Source organism: Schistocerca serialis, chromosome 2, assembly GCF_023864345.2.
Source record: "Schistocerca serialis cubense isolate TAMUIC-IGC-003099 chromosome 2, iqSchSeri2.2, whole genome shotgun sequence".
Lineage (NCBI taxonomy): Eukaryota > Metazoa > Arthropoda > Insecta > Orthoptera > Acrididae > Schistocerca > Schistocerca serialis.
This window is the reverse complement of record NC_064639.1, coordinates 521,972,990-521,993,356: the sequence shown is the minus strand read 5'-3', so window position 1 is coordinate 521,993,356 and position 20,367 is coordinate 521,972,990.

The window sequence follows — 20,367 nt, the reverse complement described above, 5'->3', positions numbered from 1 at the left end:
GTTCAAGAGTGGAATTAAAATTCAAGATGATAGGATAGTGATTATAAGATTCGCTGATGTCATTGCTATTCTCAGTCAAACTGAAGGAAAATTGCAGGATCTGCTGAATGGAATGGACTGTATCATGAGCACAGAATGTGGATTGAGAGTAAATAGAAGAAAGACGAAAGTAATTATAAGCAGCACAAATGGTAACAGCGAGAAGCTTAACATCATTGTTGGTGATCAAGAAGTAGATGAATTTAAGGAATTCTGCTACCTTGGCAGCCCAGCAGCCCATGATGTTTGGAGCATGGAGGTCATAAGAAGCGACTAGCACTTGCAAAAAGTGTACTTCTGGCCAACAGAAGTCTGCTGTTATCAAATGAGGCCATAATTAAGAGAAGAAATTTATTACACTGTACGTCTGGAGCACGGTATTGTATGGTAGTGAAACGTGGCCTGTGCGAAAACCGGAATAGGAGAGAATCGAAGCACTTCAGATGTGCTGCTACAGATGAATTTAGAAAATTTGGTACACTGATAAAGTAAGGAATGAAGAGTTCTCCGGAGAATCAGCGCGGAAAGCGGTATATGGAGAACACTGTCAAGAAGAATGGCAAGATAGTAGGGCAACTGTCAAGACATCACGGAATAACTTCCAAGGCGCCAAGTCGAGATGTTGACGGTAATGTCTGTAGAGGAAGACAGACATCGGAATACATACAGCAAGTGCTATTCCGAGTTGAAAAGTTTGGCACAGGAGAGGAATTCGTGGCGGGCAGTATCAGACCAGTGAGAAGCCCGATTACTCAGAAAAAGTAGAACATTAATAACGTTTGTTTTATCTAAAATCCTTTTGGAAATGACACATAAAGAAATCGGAGGCATTAGTGTTCTGAGCGCCCTCAGGAAGACAAAAGAAAACGAGAAAAATAAATTAACTTTTTTGAATGATGCTGTTGCCATTTTATTGTAATAATTTTTATAATTTTTGGCTGCAACATTATCCAAAATTTTTTTGTCATGACTTTGGTTCCAGCTAAAAAAAATATTATCAAAATAATGTAAGTAAACTGTTATTTCAAAAGGAATCGCCGTAACTGTTGATACACATACTCCACTGTGAGACAAGACGGTCAGTGCCTTCATGGAAAAAATGTTTCCAGTGACCTGCGGAAGCGTGATCGTACCCAGACATGCACCTCTTCATCCGTGACTCCTAGCAATGTTTTTCTTCAGGGCACCAAAAATATGAAAATCACATGGCGAGAGATATGGACTATATGGAACGTATTAAAGGCTTCCAGTGAAACGTTTGCATCGTATTCGAAACAACCTTTGCAACATTCGGGCCCGCCCAAATATTGGCAAGTTTGGCAACAGAAGTAGGATTCGTTATTTAAAAAAAGAAGATGGCGTAGCCAGTGAGTTAATGTGAACAGGTCGCTGATAGGGTTGTTTTCATCAGGTAGCAAACCAAAACCAACAATATTAGTTCTGGCATACACATAGATATCACCACCAGATGAAGAGACAGAGGATGTAGATGAATATATTGAACGAGTAGTTATATATATGAAGGGTGGTGATAAGGTAATAATTATGAGAAAATGTATTGCGGAAGAAGGGAAGGAACACAAAATTTGGAGGGAATAAGGGCTTTATAATAGGAATAACTTAGTTTTTCATTATATTTCACCTATTGTAAGCATATAGAATGTTAAAAAATCACAGGAAGATGGCTGATATTTGAAAAGGACACGAGATGCGGGAATTAATATAGCAGAATTACATAATAGTGGTACAGAGAGTCTAAAATTAGTTTTTGGGTTATAAGGCATACCCGGAAACAGATATAGACTCCGATCACAATTTAGTATTGATGAAGAGCAGACTGAAAAATATTCCAGAAGTTGCTTAGCAATTATGAATCTGAAGTCCTTTAAGGTTGTAGATACTGTATCACAGTAAGCAGTTCAGTTGTGAAGGAATGGATATCTTTAAAAATTGCAGTCACAGAAGTAGTACGGACATAGGTAATGTCAAGGAAGGCAGCTACGACGGATCTTTGGGTGACGGTAGAAATATTTCAATTAGTGGAAGAAATGATGAATACAAAAATACTTAGGGAAAGATAGCCACATAACAATAGAAGTCACTTAGAAATGAAGTTACTAAGTACAGGGAAGCAGTGAGAAATTTGAAAAATTTTCAAAAGAAATGGTCGTTGGAAGGACTGACTCAGCTTGTAGAAAAGAGAAAACAACCTTCGATGAAACGAAAACAAGGGCGGAAACATTAAGAATACATTGCGAATTCTACTATTACACACAAAGTAGAGAGCGGGTAGGCGGAGAGAATACACTGAAGGACTCTGCAGGAGAAGAGACTTAACTGCCAACGTCATACAAGAAGCCGATTGGAAGACATAGAGGATTCAGTACTAGATCAGAGTTTAACTAAGTGTCGGAAGGGTGTAAGACGAGAACGCAGTCTTTCATCGCGGCACTTTTATATATACATAGAAGAAGGTACGATGGAAATTAAAGAAAGGCTGAAGAGCGGGGTCAAAATTCTGTGGAAGTATACGATTCACTCAGGACGTTGCTGTTCTCAGTAAGAATTACAGGACCTGCTGATTGGAATAAACTTCCAAATTAAAAGAGAATAGGGACTGAGAGTAAACCAAAGAAAGGTGAAAGCAATGAAGAGTAGCGGAAATAGCATTAACAATATAACAAATATCAAAATCGGTGACCAAGTTAAGGAGTTCAGCTGGCTTGGAAAAAAATAGTGTAAGACGGACAGGGTAAAGAGGACATAAAGAGCTGAGTAGTACAGAAAAAGAGTAGCAACAAACGGATTGGTCACACAACTGGCTGCTCTCCTGAGCCCATTACGTGAGGAAATGGCAACATCACATAAGGGATCACAATCTTTTGCAGATCTGCAAGAAATTCGTCTCATTGATGGTGACCTATTGATGAGTATTGTTGTTGTGTTCTTCTTCATCAGGGTACCAAGAAACGACTCCATTGATTTGATATATGAAAGATTAGAGACAAATCGTACGAGATTATTCGAGTTTATACTCACTTCAACTCATTTCCTATTCGACGGAAATTATTATGAACAAACGAAAGGCGTCACGCTGAGATTTCATCGTCGGTTGTGATGAATTAGTTCACGGAATATTTCGACGACCATGCTCTAGAGCAAGACCAGCTAAAACCAGTCTGTGTTACTGCGACTAGGATCACACATTTGTAGTTTGGGCCATGGACTGGACAGCTCAGGCCTCTTACGTTTCCTCGGCAAACTGACGAAACGGATGGCAACAGAGAAAGCAGACTGCCTACAGAAAACCTACACACACTGATCATTATTTACCCTCTTCCAAGAGTAACCCAATTCCCAGCGTCAAGGCGTCTTACACTCATTTGTTCAAAGGGATTGATTCATCTGCGACCAAGATATACTTTCAAATGAGGCGAATCAAGTTGTGACAACATTCTGAAGAGTGGTTGGGGGATGGGGTGGGGGGGGGGGGGTACCACAACAAGCAGATATGCCGTGGATCCAGGCAGGTTGCAACTGGACAACAGATGTTAGATGTGAAGACAGCAATACATTTGATGCCACGGTGAAGCTTTGTAATCGAACACACAAAAATAAACCACCATTGTTTATTCTGGCTGTAGATCTGTAGGAAGATGGGAGTTTGAAGAGGGCGGAAGAAATCTTGGAAGTGAAGAACCTTGTAGGATTCGGTGTCGACAACGAGCCTCTCTCAGCAGCATCTGACGTTAAACCACATTGATTTAAATGTCAAAAACAATGATATGTGGCAAAATATTACTGTATTTGCAGAGAATTTTTTGTGTCTCCTTTCAATATGACCGAAGGATTTCTAAGATTCTTGCTTAAGAATTGTATTTGCATTTTTATCTCACACCCTTATTGTGACACGTACCACCCGTGTAACACACACTCTCTCCTTCGTTTTTTAGAATATTGACATAGAATTTTTGGTGCACATTACTAGAGCTTAAGGTTCTTGTGCTGTCGCATTCCAAATGTGATTGGGCAAGTAAGACAATAAACATGAAAAATCAGTTTACCTCTGTCGTAACATCCCTGCCGTAACATTGTAACAACGGAGTTGACAGGATTTTTGTAACCTGAGTGGGACGCAATGAAAGAGATAGGCCTCACGCTTCGCTTACCGTAAAAATCATTAGCAAAAGCGTGTCTTTGATAATGTACAGTTTCACATTTGACCTCTTACCCTCATATGATGTTGTCGGTTTTGCTATATCAAGTTCAGCAAAGTATCTTTTCTCTGTACATATTTGCTCGTATTTTCCATACCAGACAGGAAGGTCACACTGGGAACCGGCACTATGCGTCTAAATTCTCATCTCAGTTGTGGTGAGCACAACATGTAACTGTAATCACCAGTCCTGAACATGGCTGAACGCTAGTTTTGAATGACTTTGGGTGTAATAATAAATGCATTGAATTAGGCAAATTCACATCGGAGCTCTTGGTTTAGCTTTGCAGTAGCAGCCTGGGAAGGCAGTTGAATATTATTTTCAGAGCTATTTCCATTTTGTCGAGAGAGCTTACTGAGGTGCGGCCGATTCCAGTCGCAGCAAGCAGTCACTGCTACGTAAGCAATTAGAAGTTACTTTTGGATGAGAGTTAATTATAATTTCGAGTGAGGTTGTTCTGTAACGGTGAAAGTCCATAGTTAGGAGCAGTGTGGAATTCTCGCGAGTTATGATTACAGGATAGTTTTACGTAAATCCGCTGTTTAATTTGTAAGTAGGCTGTTTATGTTTTCTTATTGGCAACGTTACGTAGCGCTCAATATGAAAATCACTGGCTGTGCTGTGTGCAGTCTGTCGCTAGTTTGCATTGTTGTCTGCCATTGTAGTGTTGGGCAGCGGCAGCTGGATGTGAACAGCGCGTAGCGTTGCGCAGTTGGAGGTGAGCCGCCAGCAGTGGTGGATGTGGGGAGAGAGATGGCGGAGTTTTGTAATTTTTCATGAACTGATATATTTATATATGATGATATCAAGGTAAATACATTGTTTGTTCTCTATTAATATCTTTCATTTGCTAACTATCGCTATCAGTAGTTAGTGCCTTCAGTAGTTTGAATCTTTTATTTAGCTGGCAATAGTGGCGCTCGCTGTATTGCAGTAGCTTGAGCAGCGAAGATTTTTGTGAGGTAAGTGATTTGTGAAAGGTATAGTTTAATGTTTGTCAGGGCCATTCTTTAGTAGGAAATTTTGAAAGTCAGATTGCGTTGCGCTAAAAATATTGTGTGTCAGGTTAAGCACAGTCTCGTGTATAATTGTTAAAAGGGGACGTTTCATATGTCGACCTTTAGCCTAGGATACCTCACTGGAATCTTCTGATTTTTCTTGTAGTTTGTGTATTTAGTGTAGCTTTTGTTTATTGCTAGCGCGTAATTATAGAGAGAATTTCCTTGGTAGTTGTGGTTTTTCATTGTTGTATAGTAAAACAGTTGTGGCATGCATGTAGATTTGCACTAAGTATTTCGCAGCTGCGCTTGCAATTAACTAGATATTATTTTCAGTGCTATGTCAATGTGTTCTCTTATTTTTGATCTTCAAATTGTGTTTTTCTGTGTTGTCGTGTGAAATACTGTGACAATAATGGCGTGTGAAAAACGTAACACTAGGCTCCAAAGTAAACTGAGAAATGACAGTGAAAATGAAAGCAGTGTGTTAGCGCCACCGAGTAATGAATTAACTGATGTTCAAAGTAGTAATTTGGTAATCGTGCATAGGGAAATGGAGCGGGCTGCAAACAATGGTGTAGACAGTGAAACAGGTAGTGAACAGGGAAGCATTTTCGATCGATCGGTCGGCAACAGCTCGCCTCAGGAATCCGAAATGACAGGACACAATTTCGCAAATACTGTAGATTCAGGTTTTGGGTCATCACCGTTTTCTCAAATAAGTCAAGACACATTTTCTGCTTGTCAAAATGTGAATGTTGCCGGTGCAAATGCACTGCCGAAAAGCGTAGAGAAACAGATTCCAGACACTAATACATTATTATTGCAATTAATGCAACAAATGGAACAAAATCAGAGACAAACACAGCAAAAGCTTGAAAAGTTAGACACAATGGAACAACACCAGAGACAAACACAGCAACAGTTAGACACAGTGGAACAAAATCTCAAAAAGTTAGACACAGTGCAACAAAATCTCAAAAAGTTAGACTCATTGGAACAAACTCTCGAACAAACACGTGAGGATTTAACTGCTGAGTTACATAACATTGAATCGAAATGTCAAAAAGTCTGTAATGACGTAAAAACTCAAATTTGTGAGCATTTTCAACCTATTTTTTCGCGTCATGAAAATGCATTACAGAATCACGAAGCAGCCATAAAAGAACTGCAAGCCATTGTTCATGAAAATCATGAGACCTTGTGGGCTAAAATTGACTCAGTTGCATCTACCGATTCGGTTACGCAACTTGCAATAACTCAGGAAAACTTAAAGGACACAGTAGATACGATTTCAACACAAATGGACACTCTGAAACTTGGTTCAGAAAAACACACTGAGGAAATGTGTTCACTATCGGAGAAAGTAGCCGAACTTTCGGATCAGGTCACTAACTTATCTACAAAGGTAGATGATGATCTGAATGACACAAGACCTGTAGCCTTCACTGACACTGAAGAGTGCGAACAAATTAGGAAATTCAAACAAAATCAGAATCAGATTAATACACAACACCAAAGAGAAATCCGGGAAGTACAAGATCAGCTGACACAGTTAATACAAGAATTACGTATTTCAGAGGATACTCGCGCCCCAATACGGGAAGAGGGACTTAGAAATACGGAACAACCACAAAATAATAACACAGGACACTTCGGAAGTTATGAAAGAAATTGGCAAGGTGCACCGAATTTTGAAATGGAACCGCCGAAACGACATAACAATGACCGATATGCGACTCGCCGACATGATGACTTTGACTATAAGCTGTTCATTACTACACGTAAATTCAAAACATTTAAGAATTCTGGGAACGACATTCATCCACAAGCATGGCTCCATCAATTCTCTCATTGTTTTCCTCCCAACTGGTCATTAGAGCACAGATTAGAATTTATGTGTGGCTACTTAGAGAATGAACCAGCTGTAAGAATGCGGTCGGTCATTCACGATTGCCACAGTGAAGGAGAATTTTACCATGCCTTCCTCTCAGCATATTGGTCTCAAGCCACACAAGACCGGGTAAAACATGGTATCATAATGATGAAACATTTCGAACAATCTGAATTCTCCAGTCTTGTGAAATATTTTGAAGACATGTTGCACAAGATTCAGTACCTGTCAAACCCATACAGCCCCTCAGAACTCATCCGCATTTGCTTAATCAAATTACCTGAACATTTACGACATATTATTTTGGCAGGACGTTGCAAAGACGACATTGAAGCTTTTCAGGGACTGTTACAAGAATTGGAAATTGACACTGACAATCGCGGAATGCGGAAAGAGGAACACAACAATTACAGGTCACATCCGTCGCAATTCCGCGATGAAAGAAGTAATAACTGGACACGACAAGGCTATTCTCACAACACATATCGTGACCAAAACAGACACCACCCGTATGACAAGCGTTGGCAGAGTAGTAATAATTACAGGGAAAGATCACCTCTCCGTGGTAATGACTATCACAGAGACAATAAGAGAAACAGACAATATGGGAACCAGATTAATTATTATCAAGGGAGGCAGAATAAATTCAGGCGCAACAGTTCGACGCACAGTTACGATTCAGGGAGAAATTCTCCACCACGTGACCGACACGAAAGAAACTGTGTAAACTACCGACAAAACGACAGACCTGAATTCCATCAGAACTGGCGAGCTTTAAACAGAGCTGGGCCCTCTCGGCAAGGCGAATTTGTGGAAGTTAGGTCTCCAAATCCCAATAACGACGTGCGCCAACAAAGAGACAATAGGCAATGACTCACACCGCTGGCAGCCACAAAACATACTTATGAAACTGACGACGCAGCTGCCGTAGCTAGTAATTACGTAAAAATGGAAGACATTAGGGACATCTTACTCCAGGAACACGACATAAAACATAACAACATTGCATATCCTGTGATTCACATTACAGTAAATGACATAAAATTTACGGCAGTACTTGACTCTGGCAGTCCCATTTCAGTAATCAGTGAAACAGCCTTTAGCAAATGCAACAAATCGAACTATTGCCCCACACTTCCGTTACGTAAGATTAAATTACAAGGTGCAATCTTTGGAAAAAGTGTAGATGTACGCCAACAAACCAACTTAGAATTCTTTTGTCAAAGCCACACCTTCTCTATGAGCTTTCTTATTGTTCCATTATTGTCGACGGAAATTATACTGGGAGTAGACTTTTTAAATGAATACAAAGCAATCTTAAGCTTTCACGATGCTGAAATAAGTTTAGAAAAAGAAGGTAAGTCAGTAGCTTTGAAATTTGAAGATTGGCTCTCAAACCATGACGAGGAAATTAATCGGCTTTACGTTCTGTTAGACAACAGTTCGGAATTTTCTACGGAACTAGACACTAACAATCACTCTGCAGGAACTGACAGGGATGACATCGATGGCATATTTGAAATTAATGAGTTAATTCAGAATAAAATTCAAACAATTGAGAATTGTAATGACACTGATAGGCAGGACCTTTTTGAGATTTTACAAGCACATTCCACAGTTTTTACTCATAAAACACGAACAATCAAGGGATTTCAATACCAATTTCGTGTTCGTGAGCATACTAAATTTTGTGTTAGACCATACGTAATTCCGGCGCATTATAGGGACCGTGTTAGAACAGAAATACAATCTATGCTTAATGAGGGCATTATTGAGCCTGCAGTAAGCTCATACAACAATCCATTACATGTTGTTGAGAAGAAAAATGGATCGATCAGGCTTGTCTTAGATTCGAGACAAATCAATACGATCATTATTCCTGAAACCGACAGGCCGCAAACGTTGGAAGAACTTCTTCAAAATTTTAATGGTGTAAAAGTGTTGTCTTCCATTGATCTCCGATCCAGCTTTTATCAGATCGAACTTCATCCAGAATGTAGAAAATACACAGCTTTCCTTTGTTTCGGCGTTTGTTATCAGTTTCGGAAACTTCCCTTTGGTTTGAACATTTCTTCAGCAGCATTCATTCGCGGGCTAAATTCGATATTACCTGAGTTCTTAAAACGTCACATCACCTTATATGTGGACGATATTCTAATAGCAGAAGCTTCATGGGAACTACATAATCGCATCCTCAACAGTTTGTTACGTATTTTTGCAGAATCTGGAATTACAGTTAACTTGGAAAAGTCTGAATTCGGTAGGACAAAGGTGAAGTTTTTGGGACATATTATTTCTTCTGAAGGCATTCAGCCGGATCCTGAAAAGTTAGAAGCAATCAGAGCCATTCCAGTTCCATCCACAAAAAGACAAGTCCGCAGTTTTCTAGGTCTCGTAAATTTTTACCGTCGTTTTCTGAATATGCAAATTCTTGTTACACCAAAACTTTGTTCTCTCACTGGAAAAAATACTATTTGGAACTGGGACGAACAAGCACAGTTGGAATTCAATTCTTTGAAAGAAGCGTTACTTCACGCGCCAATCTTAGCTCATCCAGATCTGTCACAAGATTTCTGCCTTAGCACGGATTCTTCTAAAGTCGGTCTTGGTGCCCATTTATTTCAAGAAGCCATAGAAAATGACACTACCATTCAGAAAACCATTGCTTTTGCTAGCCGAGTGCTAACAAAATCTGAAAAAAATTATTCCGTTACTGAATTAGAAGCTTTAGCTATCGTTTGGGCATTTAACAAATTCCGTTTCTTTCTTTCTGGTAAGCACGTAAAAGTATACAGTGATCATCGTGCATTACAATTTCTTATGTCTTCAAAATTAAATCATGACAGGTTAAAACGTTGGGCATTGTTTCTGCAAGAATTCCGCTTCACAATAGTCTACATTCCCGGCAAGGAGAACATTGTTGCGGACGCACTGTCACGCGCACCGGCTGGGCTTGAGAAAAGTAACACAGAAGGCAACCTCGAGAAAAATTTCAGTATTCTTTACATTCAGAAAGTCGCCTTTGAAAACTTCATCACCACATCTTTAAAGGACATTGCTCATGAACAAGATAAAGATCCGATTTGGAAAGACATCAAGAGCAAATGGCATGAAAAGACACACACACAGATTCGGCATTATTACCTGGTTAGAAACAACATACTCTTCAAACGCTGCACTGTTGATGACAAGCTATGGGTACTTTGCATTCCAGACGATTTTGTTAATAAGCTCATTTGGTACATTCATTTCAGCTACGCACATTTTGGTCCACGAAAATGTTATCATATTCTTCGAACGACTTGTTATTTTAACAGTATGGAAAAAAGAATTCGAAGAGTCTTGTCTATTTGTAAACTTTGTCAAAAGGCGAAACCATCTACTGTCTCACATCGTGCTCCTTTGTTTCCTATTATTCCTTCTAAATTAAAAGAATTTGCTGCTGTTGATCTCTTGGGACCGCTTGTCAGAACATCCAATGGATTTTCGTACGTTCTAGTCGCTGTTGAACTTACTTCAAAATTTGTTTCTTTCACACCGTTACGTAAAGCCACTGGACGGTCTGTATCCAACGCCTTTGTTAAAAATTTCTTACGTGAAGTCGGCCACGTTGCTAAAGTCATTTCAGATAACGGACCGCAATTTAGATCTGCTGTTTGGTCACGCATGCTTCGCAACCATAAAATCAAACCTGTTTTTATTTCATTGTACTCACCACATTGTAACCCGTCTGAACGGATTATGAAAGAAATCAATAAGCTTTGCAGGCTTTATTGTCACAGAAAGCATCAGCATTGGGACAGATATTTACACTTATTTCAAAACGTGCTGAATGAAATGCCTCATGATTCCACTGCTTTACCACCTACTCTTGTACTGAAGAATGAAGAACCACCGAACAGAATCAGAGAGCTTGTACCTTTCCCAAATACACGTAAACTTCGACACAAAGACATAATTGATTTGGCTCTTAAAAATATAAAATCTGCAGCAGACAAAAGGAGAAAACTACACGGTAAAGCAAATGCAAAGAAATTTTATATTGGTCAGAAGGTTCTCATTAAAGCTCATTCATTGTCACATAAGAAGAAACACTTGAGTCACAAATTCTTTCTAGTTTACAATGGACCTTACAGAATCCGACGTATACCACATGATAATTGCGTTGAAGTTGAAACTCTGCGTACTAGGAAGAGTAAAGGTTTACACCACATTTCACATGTAAAACCGTTTATTGAAAGATAATCTGCTTTTTAACTTAGTCTTTGTCATAAAATTTTTCGCTTCACATTACTAATATGCTTTGTCAGATTTAGAATCTGTTAACATGTAACAATGTTTGAAGTGAAATATCCAGTCAAGAACCAAGAGAACTTATTTAAACAGAAATGATGAATGCATTGTTATAGTGAACAGACGTCACAGTGTTATTGTGTGTACATTCTTGCTTGTTTGTTGCACGATTATGGAACGACTATAAGGCTTACATACTTAGAATATTTACCAGTACTGCTAATGAGATTTTAATGCAACATTTTGGTTTATTTGAAAATACATTCTGAATTTAAAGTGCTTTCTGAGAGATACCAGATGACACAGAGGTTAGTTTATGTGACAGCTACACGATTTTTATCACGACGCTACTAATGAGTGACAATTTACAATGTTGCTTTTGCGGTGTATCTGTTTTATATCTGCACAGTTTTCTGAATTCTTCTGGAAAGAAAAACATGTTTTAGTAGTAACTTTTGTGGTATAGCAACAATGAGACAGCCTTTTTCGTGGCACAACATTACGTTACTGTACAGTACTTTCTTCATCACGCCAATAAGCATAATAACTACGACATCTATACGCAAAGCATTTCACTTTTGTTTATCATGTGGTAAGTACATTGACTTCTGCAGAACTTAGCTTTCGGAGGACGATAACTACGACACTTCCACAGAGATTATGTTGCGACAAGATGCACAGTTTAGCGCTACAGTACACGCATTTGAGTGATTAATCTTATACTTAAAACACTTATTTTTAAAGATTTTTTTTTAATTACAAAGAAAGTTTTCCGTGATACATTTCATTCCATTGCGGTAATTTGTAACACCTGGGAGTATAATTACATTAATCCTCAGGGGGGTACACGCCTACTTTGTGTACCATGTGTGTGGCAACCACAAGGAACCCTAGCTAATATGGTATTTGCTTATACAACTTTACACATCGGTACCATATTTCTCTAACACACAAATTACACAGCTATCTGATTATTTAACTGAGAGAGACAAACATTTATTTTACTACATCAGTGACACATGTTTACGCAATTATACAGTTGGATAACTTCACACTTATGAAACTGTATTTTGTCTGTACTTTGTAAACTGTTCATATTTTTTCGGAACCATTGTGATACTATGAGAGCTTTGAATGATGTATTTGGTATGGATTCATGATTTTTAAAGTACTTTTGAGGCAGATGACACTTTTGACATGAGCAGAGAATTTTTTTTAATTATTGGAGGAAGCTACGACGATTTTGAGATTTGACTGAGGTGTTATGATGTTATTTTTACGACGACGATGTGTATTATGCTGCTGAGGTATGTTTATGATTAATAGGCTGAGGCTATATGAGTTATTTGAATATGCTTCATATTTATAATGACGAAATATTGACGAGTGTCGATGGATACGTATATGTGTAATAAGGTAAGGAGTAATGAATAGTGGGTAGGGACTCTTGACTTGTGAAAAAGGATGTTGGAAACCAAGAATCGTACTTTAAGAGTTATGACATGTGTGAATCATGTGTGAATGTATCACAATGCCACTGAAAATTTTTTGGACACTGTTATATTCATAGGATTTTGTTTCTACAGATTTGCAACGCTAATTCTTGACCTGTGAAATATTTTTATGTGAGACTGTCACTCCTGTCGTAAATATTTCCGTACGAAAGTTAAGTGACCACCTGCACGTAATGCGTCGCGGGCACCCAGCTGTGTCAGACGCCTGGAGAAAAAGCCATTAGCGCGTGCCTTTCAGAGCACAGGAAGGAAAAAAAAGGGAGGCCATTATCCTGGCTTTGTCATTCCTTTAGAGAAAGCATCGCAAATCCGACACGCTGATTACTTGGAAACATATCGTACTTTATGATATTTACTGAAATGCCTAATGAAATGACGAGAAATATTTTTACATCTGCACACCTGATTACGACAAGCGTCTTTCTACGAGAGTTGAGAGCTACTAACTTATGAAATGTCACATGACTACTGAATGATATTTTTATACTTTGCTTTTCGTAGTTGCTTATTTCACTTGATATCTGGTTTCCAGCTGTGTTGCAGCATTGCCTTTATAAAATGAAATGCATTTGCTAATGTGAACACTTTCTGTCAACAGATCTATTAAATAATTATTTTATGATCCACATTCTTTAAAAAAGGAGCACTTGGAATGGAGAGAACAATAAGAAGGGACTAATACCAGTAACTGCATCTATAATTTTCTTTTCAAGTACTTGGTAATTTCTTTTGTAGAATAAATTGTGATGCATCACTCTAATGTTAAGATGTGACATAGGTATTAGACATGGCCATTTTAGTGTAATATTTTTTCTGCTTGCGCTATGTCATGTTTAGGTATAAGTTGCTGCTGTTTGCCAGGCATAGTGTTATTGAATTTGACTTTTGCTCATTTATGCTGCTAGCTTTGCCAATTTGCATTTTTTGCATTGCTGTTTGTGTTGATTTGTTATGTGATGCTGCATTGCCTCGTCCCTTAGTTTAGCATCTGAGCTCAGTAGATTTAAGTTAGCTTAAGAGGGGGTAGACTATATGAGAAACTGACTATGGAGAATAGGTAAAGAATGCATTGCGAAGTTATATAAAAAGGATTTGGGCCCAAATGAGTATTGTACAATCAGAAATAATTATTTTGAAAGAAATATGAACAGAATACAGAAAGCATGCTTGGATAAGATTTTTTTGGTGGAAACAAAGGATGAAATAAGAGGAAAGATATATGAAGTTTTGGGTTGGACTGCAGTACCAAAGGTTACACTGAAAACGAACCCTGCCCTTTCCTATTGGTGTTATCCCACTATGTGTTTGTGTACCCTTGTGTATTTGTTTTCTTCCTGTCTCTGTGTAGTTTCATAGAATTTTTTCCTCTTTTAATATTAAGCTACATTCACTATGATGAGGAATACTGTTATCCTCAAATATAAGTTGCATTAATAATATGTTATTTTCTTTGTAAAGTTGTTTACAATTCTGTTCTGTTTCAATGTTCATGTGTGAAATTAATGTTTCGAAAACTATTCTCATTATTTTATGTATGTACTCATGTCATAATTCCTGTAACACTGACGTATATGTCTATTTCTATTCTTTTGTAAAGCCCCTATTACTACAAATGTTATCTATATTGTTATGTTTTTAATGATGTATTGTGTACCTTTGTAATTGTATTCTCATGTTATAAAATTGTAATTGTCACCAGTTCATGATATTATTAACTTGTTAGTTACATTTCACTGCACACGTTTCTGTTGGTCATAGTATATGGACAATTTGTGAGAAGTAGGGACTGATAGTGTTTGCATGTGTGTTAATGATTCAGCAAGGGACTGGATAACAGCATTGCTCGTTCTAAGGACAATTCCAAAAACTTTGTGAGTGCACAAGTGGTGGTTTACGGACTTGCTATATTCTCTGCAAGACTCTTCGATGGTGAATGTGCACCTGCACAATCGCAACAGATGGCTGCTGGTCATCTCTACAAGGACTACAGTGGGTCTGCACCTCTGGTGGCCCACCAATACCATTATCTCTGCAAGGACTACAGTGGGTCTGCATCTATGATGACCCACCAACGCCATTATTTTTACAAGGACTGCAGTGGGTCTGCACCTCTGGTGGCCCACCAATACCACAATCTCTACCAGGACTCCAGTGGGTCTGCTCTGTGATGACCTACCTACCAATATTCTTCCAAACTTCGAATGACTCTGCTGTGGGTTTGCTCTGTTGTGGCCCATTACCTGTCAGCATGTCGAGAGTCAGCACTGTCTTTCCATTGGAAGGACAACACTACTTCTTCAAGACTGCATGGAAATCCACTACTTCCGTGTGCATTTTCTTTTACTGCTCAGACTTTGAGAAAAACACTGCTATTCTCCTGTTATGTACGATTAGGACTGTCTTTAGGGACTGTGAGAAAATTTGAGCTTTTGACCAACGTTGTATCAATAAGTGTGTGCACTTTATATCTTTGTTACTGTAATTGTGAAAAATTTTTGTCAAATCTGTATTGGCCAGTGCCCAACACCATTTGTAAAAAATTTTTGTGGGGAGCATGGGGGCTATGTAAGTAGGCTGTTTATGTTTTCTTATTGGCAACGTTACGTAGCGCTCAATATGAAAATCACTGGCTGTGCTGTGTGCAGTCTGTCGCTAGTTTGCATTGTTGTCTGCCATTGTAGTGTTGGGCAGCGGCAGCTGGATGTGAACAGCGCGTAGCGTTGCGCAGTTGGAGGTGAGCCGCCAGCAGTGGTGGATGTGGGGAGAGAGATGGCGGAGTTTTGTAATTTTTCATGAACTGATATATTTATATATGATGATATCAAGGTAAATACATTGTTTGTTCTCTATTAATATCTTTCATTTGCTAACTATCCCTATCAGTAGTTAGTGCCTTCAGTAGTTTGAATCTTTTATTTAGCTGGCAATAGTGGCGCTCGCTGTATTGCAGTAGCTTGAGCAGCGAAGATTTTTGTGAGGTAAGTGATTTGTGAAAGGTATAGTTTAATGTTTGTCAGGGCCATTCTTTAGTAGGAAATTTTGAAAGTCAGATTGCGTTGCGCTAAAAATATTGTGTGTCAGGTTAAGCACAGTCTCGTGTATAATTGTTAAAAGGGGACGTTTCAAATTGGTCACGGCGCACTTCATGTAAACCTGTCCTTTGTCCGTATTATTAGGGAAGTAATTTTGGCTGTTAGATTTTGGACATTTAACTGCAGAAACACTATTTCGCGAACTGATAATCCGCTGGCAGACTTAAGCTACATCACCCTCATCTTTTGTTTAAAGCACGAGAGCCACGCCAATGCGCCTGCGGCTACAGATTGCGCAAAATGCAAGGATGTTCCGAGTAAAATTGGAAAAATTACTTTGTACTATTTACATCGCCGGTTATATGCTTGATCCATGTTGCGTCATCGGTGCATGAAAGGGGCATCACTGTAATCATGTCTTTGTGAAATGATCAAAGAAAGTGTCGAATTCCTTGCTTCGTCTCTTATCTGTATGAAATCCTCTGCTAAAAGAATTATCACTGTTTTCTCGCCACCTCGTACGTACGACTGAGAGGTAGACGACCAAAAATCAGTTGAAGAAATAGATTTTCTGTGACTGCCTTCACGAAATGTAGTGAATAACAAAATGCGCCTCCAAAATATTGAATTTAAGATCAAAGTTCTCTTCTCTTGGTTGTTTGTAGATTTCAAGGTCATATGGTCATGCAGAATGCCACGTTTGCTATACCTGGTGACGACATATGTAGAAATCGACCCTTTTTTCTGGACGTTCTTGGCTGCAGAAAGCCGGCTGTAAGACCCTGTATCTTTCCAGGCTTCTTCCACTGTATGAGCAACATCTTTGGTTTAGATGGGAGCAGTGGCTGTATACTTAGAAAATCCCTAATTTATGAAACAATAGTAGTGGAATTAACTGTGACTTCCTTATATATGCATTTTTAGTACGTGAAACTGTACAGTGCGTCCTGTAACTCCTATTGTGAAACTTGTATCTGTGTTTGAACAGATTTTCTGTAGGCATAACGTTCATGTAAGAATCTGATCCTCACAGACCAGAAATTTATAAAATATTTCCAGAAGTGAATATCAGGTCTCGTCCGCATCTGAAATAAAATGGACTTCTAACACTGTACTTTTGAACGAAGTAAAGTGAATTGGGTTTACGCAATTTTGCGAATGTGGGTATCGTGTTTGGGAAGCGCATACAGACGACACAGTTCAAACAGCTGTAGACACAGCATAGACGTGAATTCTAGCCAGTGGAATAGTACCGTCAATTCTGAGAAATACTTCGTTATTCTCATGTGGACGCCTTCGTAGTGAAACGATTAAGGTATGAACGGGTGGTGTCAAGACTAAGCAGAGAAATTTACATCTACATCTACATCCATACTCCGCAAGCCACCTAATGGTGTGTGGCGGAGGGTACCTTGAGTACCTCTATCGGTTCGCCCTTCTATTCCAGTCTCGTACTGTTCGTGGAAAGGAGGATTGTCGGTATGCTTCTGTGTGGGCTCTAATCTCTCTGATTATATCCTCATGGTCTCTTCGCGAGATAAACATAGGAGGGAGCAATATACTGCTTGACTCTTCGGTGAAGGTATGTTCTTGAAACTTCAACAAAAGCCCGTACCGAGCTATTGAGCGTCTCTTCTGCAGAGTCTTCCACTGGAGTTTATCTAACATCTCCGCAACGCTTTCGCGATTACTACATGATCCTGTAACGAAATTATGAAATTAACTGCTTCCAGTTCCTGACCTGTTATTTTGTAGCTAAATGATGTAGCTAATTGAGATTCAATTGCTATTCCCTGCACCATACGTCAATTCGCTGCAGATCCTCCTGCATTTCAGTACAATTTTCCATTGTTACAACCTCTCGATATACCACAGCATCATACGCAAAAATCCTCAGTGAACTTCCGATGTCATCCAAAAGGTCATTTATGTAAATTGTGAATGGCAACGGTCCTACGACACTCCCCAGCGGTACACCTGAAATCACTCTTACTTCGGAAGACATCTCTCCATTGAGCATGACATGCTGCGTTGTGTCATCTAGGAACTCTCCAATCCAACCACACAATTGGTCTGATAGTCCATATGCTCTTACGTTGTTCATTAAATGACTGTGGGGAACTGTATCGAACGCCTTGCGGAAGTCAAGAAACACGGCATCTACCTGTGAACCCGTGTCTATGGCCCTTTGGGTCTCGTGGACGAATAGCGCAAGCTGGGTTTCACACGACCGTCTTTTTCGAAACCCATGCTGATTCCTACAGAGTAGATTTCTAGTCTCCAGAAAATCCATTATACTCTAACATAATACGTGTTCCAAACTTCTACAGCAGATCGACGTTAGAGATATAGGTCTACAGTTCTGCACGTCTGTTCAACGTCCCTTCTTGAAAACGGGGATGACCTGTGCCCTTTTCCAATCCTTTGGAGCCTACGCTCTTCTAGAGACCTACGGTACACCGCTGCAAGAAGGGGGGCAAGTTCCTTCGCGTACTCTGTGTAAAATCGAACTGGTATCCCATCAGGTCCAACGGCCTTTCCTCTTTTGAGCGATTTTAATTGTTTCTCTATCTCTCTGTCGTCTATTTCGATATCTACCAATTTGTCATATGTGCAACAATCTAGAGAATAAACTACAGTGCAGTCTTCCTCTGTGAAACAGCTTTGGAAAAAGACATTTAGTATTTCGGCCTTTAGTATGTCATCCTCTTTTTTCAGTACCATTTTGGTCACAGAGTGCCTCGACATTTTGTTTTGATCCACCTACCGCTTTGACATAAGACCAAAATTTCTTAGGATTTCCTGCCAAGTCAGTACATAGAAATTTACTTTCGAATTCATTGAACGCCTCTCGCATAGCCCTCCTCACACTACAATTCGCTTCGTGTAATTTTTGTTTGTCTGCAAGGCTTTGGCTGTGTTTATGTTTGCTGTGAAGTTCCCTTTGCTTCCGCACCAGTTTTCTAACTCGGTTGTTGTTCCACGGTGGCTCTTTTCCATCTCTTACGATCTTGCTTGGCACATACTCATCTAACGCATAATGTACGATTATTTTGAACTTTGCCCACTGATCCTCAACACTATCTGTACTTGAGACAAAACTTTTGTGTTGAGCCGTCAGGTACTCTGTAATCTGCTTTTTGTCACTTTTGTTAAGCAGAAAAATCTTCCTACCTTTTTTAATATTTTTATTTACGGCTGAAATCATCGATGCAGTAACCACTTAATGATCGCTGATTCCCTGTTCTGCGTTAACTGTTTCAAATAGTTCGGGCCTGTTTGTCTCCAGAAGGTCTAATATGTTATCGCTACGAGTCGGTTCTCTGTTTAACTGCTCAAGGTAGTTTTCAGATAAAGCACTTAAAAAAATTTCACTGGATTCTTTGTCCCTGCCACCCGTTATGAACGTTTGAGTCTCCCAGTCTACATCCGGCAAATTGAAATCTCCAAGCAGAACTGTAACATGGTGGGGAAATCTACTCGAAATATTTTCCAAATTATCCTTCAGGTGCTCAGCCACAACAGCTGCTGTGGCAGGGGGCCTATAGAGACATCCAGTTACCATCTCTGAGCCTGCTATAACCATGACCCTCACCCAAATTATTTCACATTTCGGATCTCCTTCAATTTCCTTCGATACTATTGGACTTCTTATCGCTATAAACACGCCTCCCCATTCACTGTCGAGCCTGTTTCTGCGGTATACATTCCAATCTGAGTTTAGGATTTAATTTCAAAGAATGTTTCAAATACAACGAGTATTGAATAAATCATGCAATACTTGTTTCTCTTTAGCATTTTAGGTTGCAAAAGTACGAAGGACATCGCGAAATATTCGTGCTTCAGCCCGTATAGCGTACCGATAGCTGGTGCGGCGTCTGTAATAGAGGTACGTTCGTAGAAGAGAGCTCTCATGGTTTTTTTCTTTTTCTTTTTTTTTTTTGTTTGAATGCGTATGATCGTAGATATTCAGAGGCGTTTGCAGAATATCTACGGAGACCTAAAAGTGAACAAATCCACGTCGTTAGGGATGGCGTCTCTCATCTTCGAGATATGGACGTAAACCTGTCCGATCTCTCGCGTGCCGGCCGATCCAACACAGTTGTGACTCCTGTAATGTTGGAACGTACGGACACTCTCATTCGACGTGATACTACACCGTCAACCACATCCATGAGAACGAAAGACCTCACACAAGTCTGTGCACCCGGTAGTATCTCACAAAAGTTCATGGGACTGGTCTTGCTCAACCACCCTACAACCCGGATCTGGCACCATCAGACCCCAATACTTTTGGTCCAATGCACTCCGCGGGAAGAAATTCTCGGGTGATGGGAAGGTTATTGATTCAGCAATACGTTGGCTGCAATGGTGGCCACC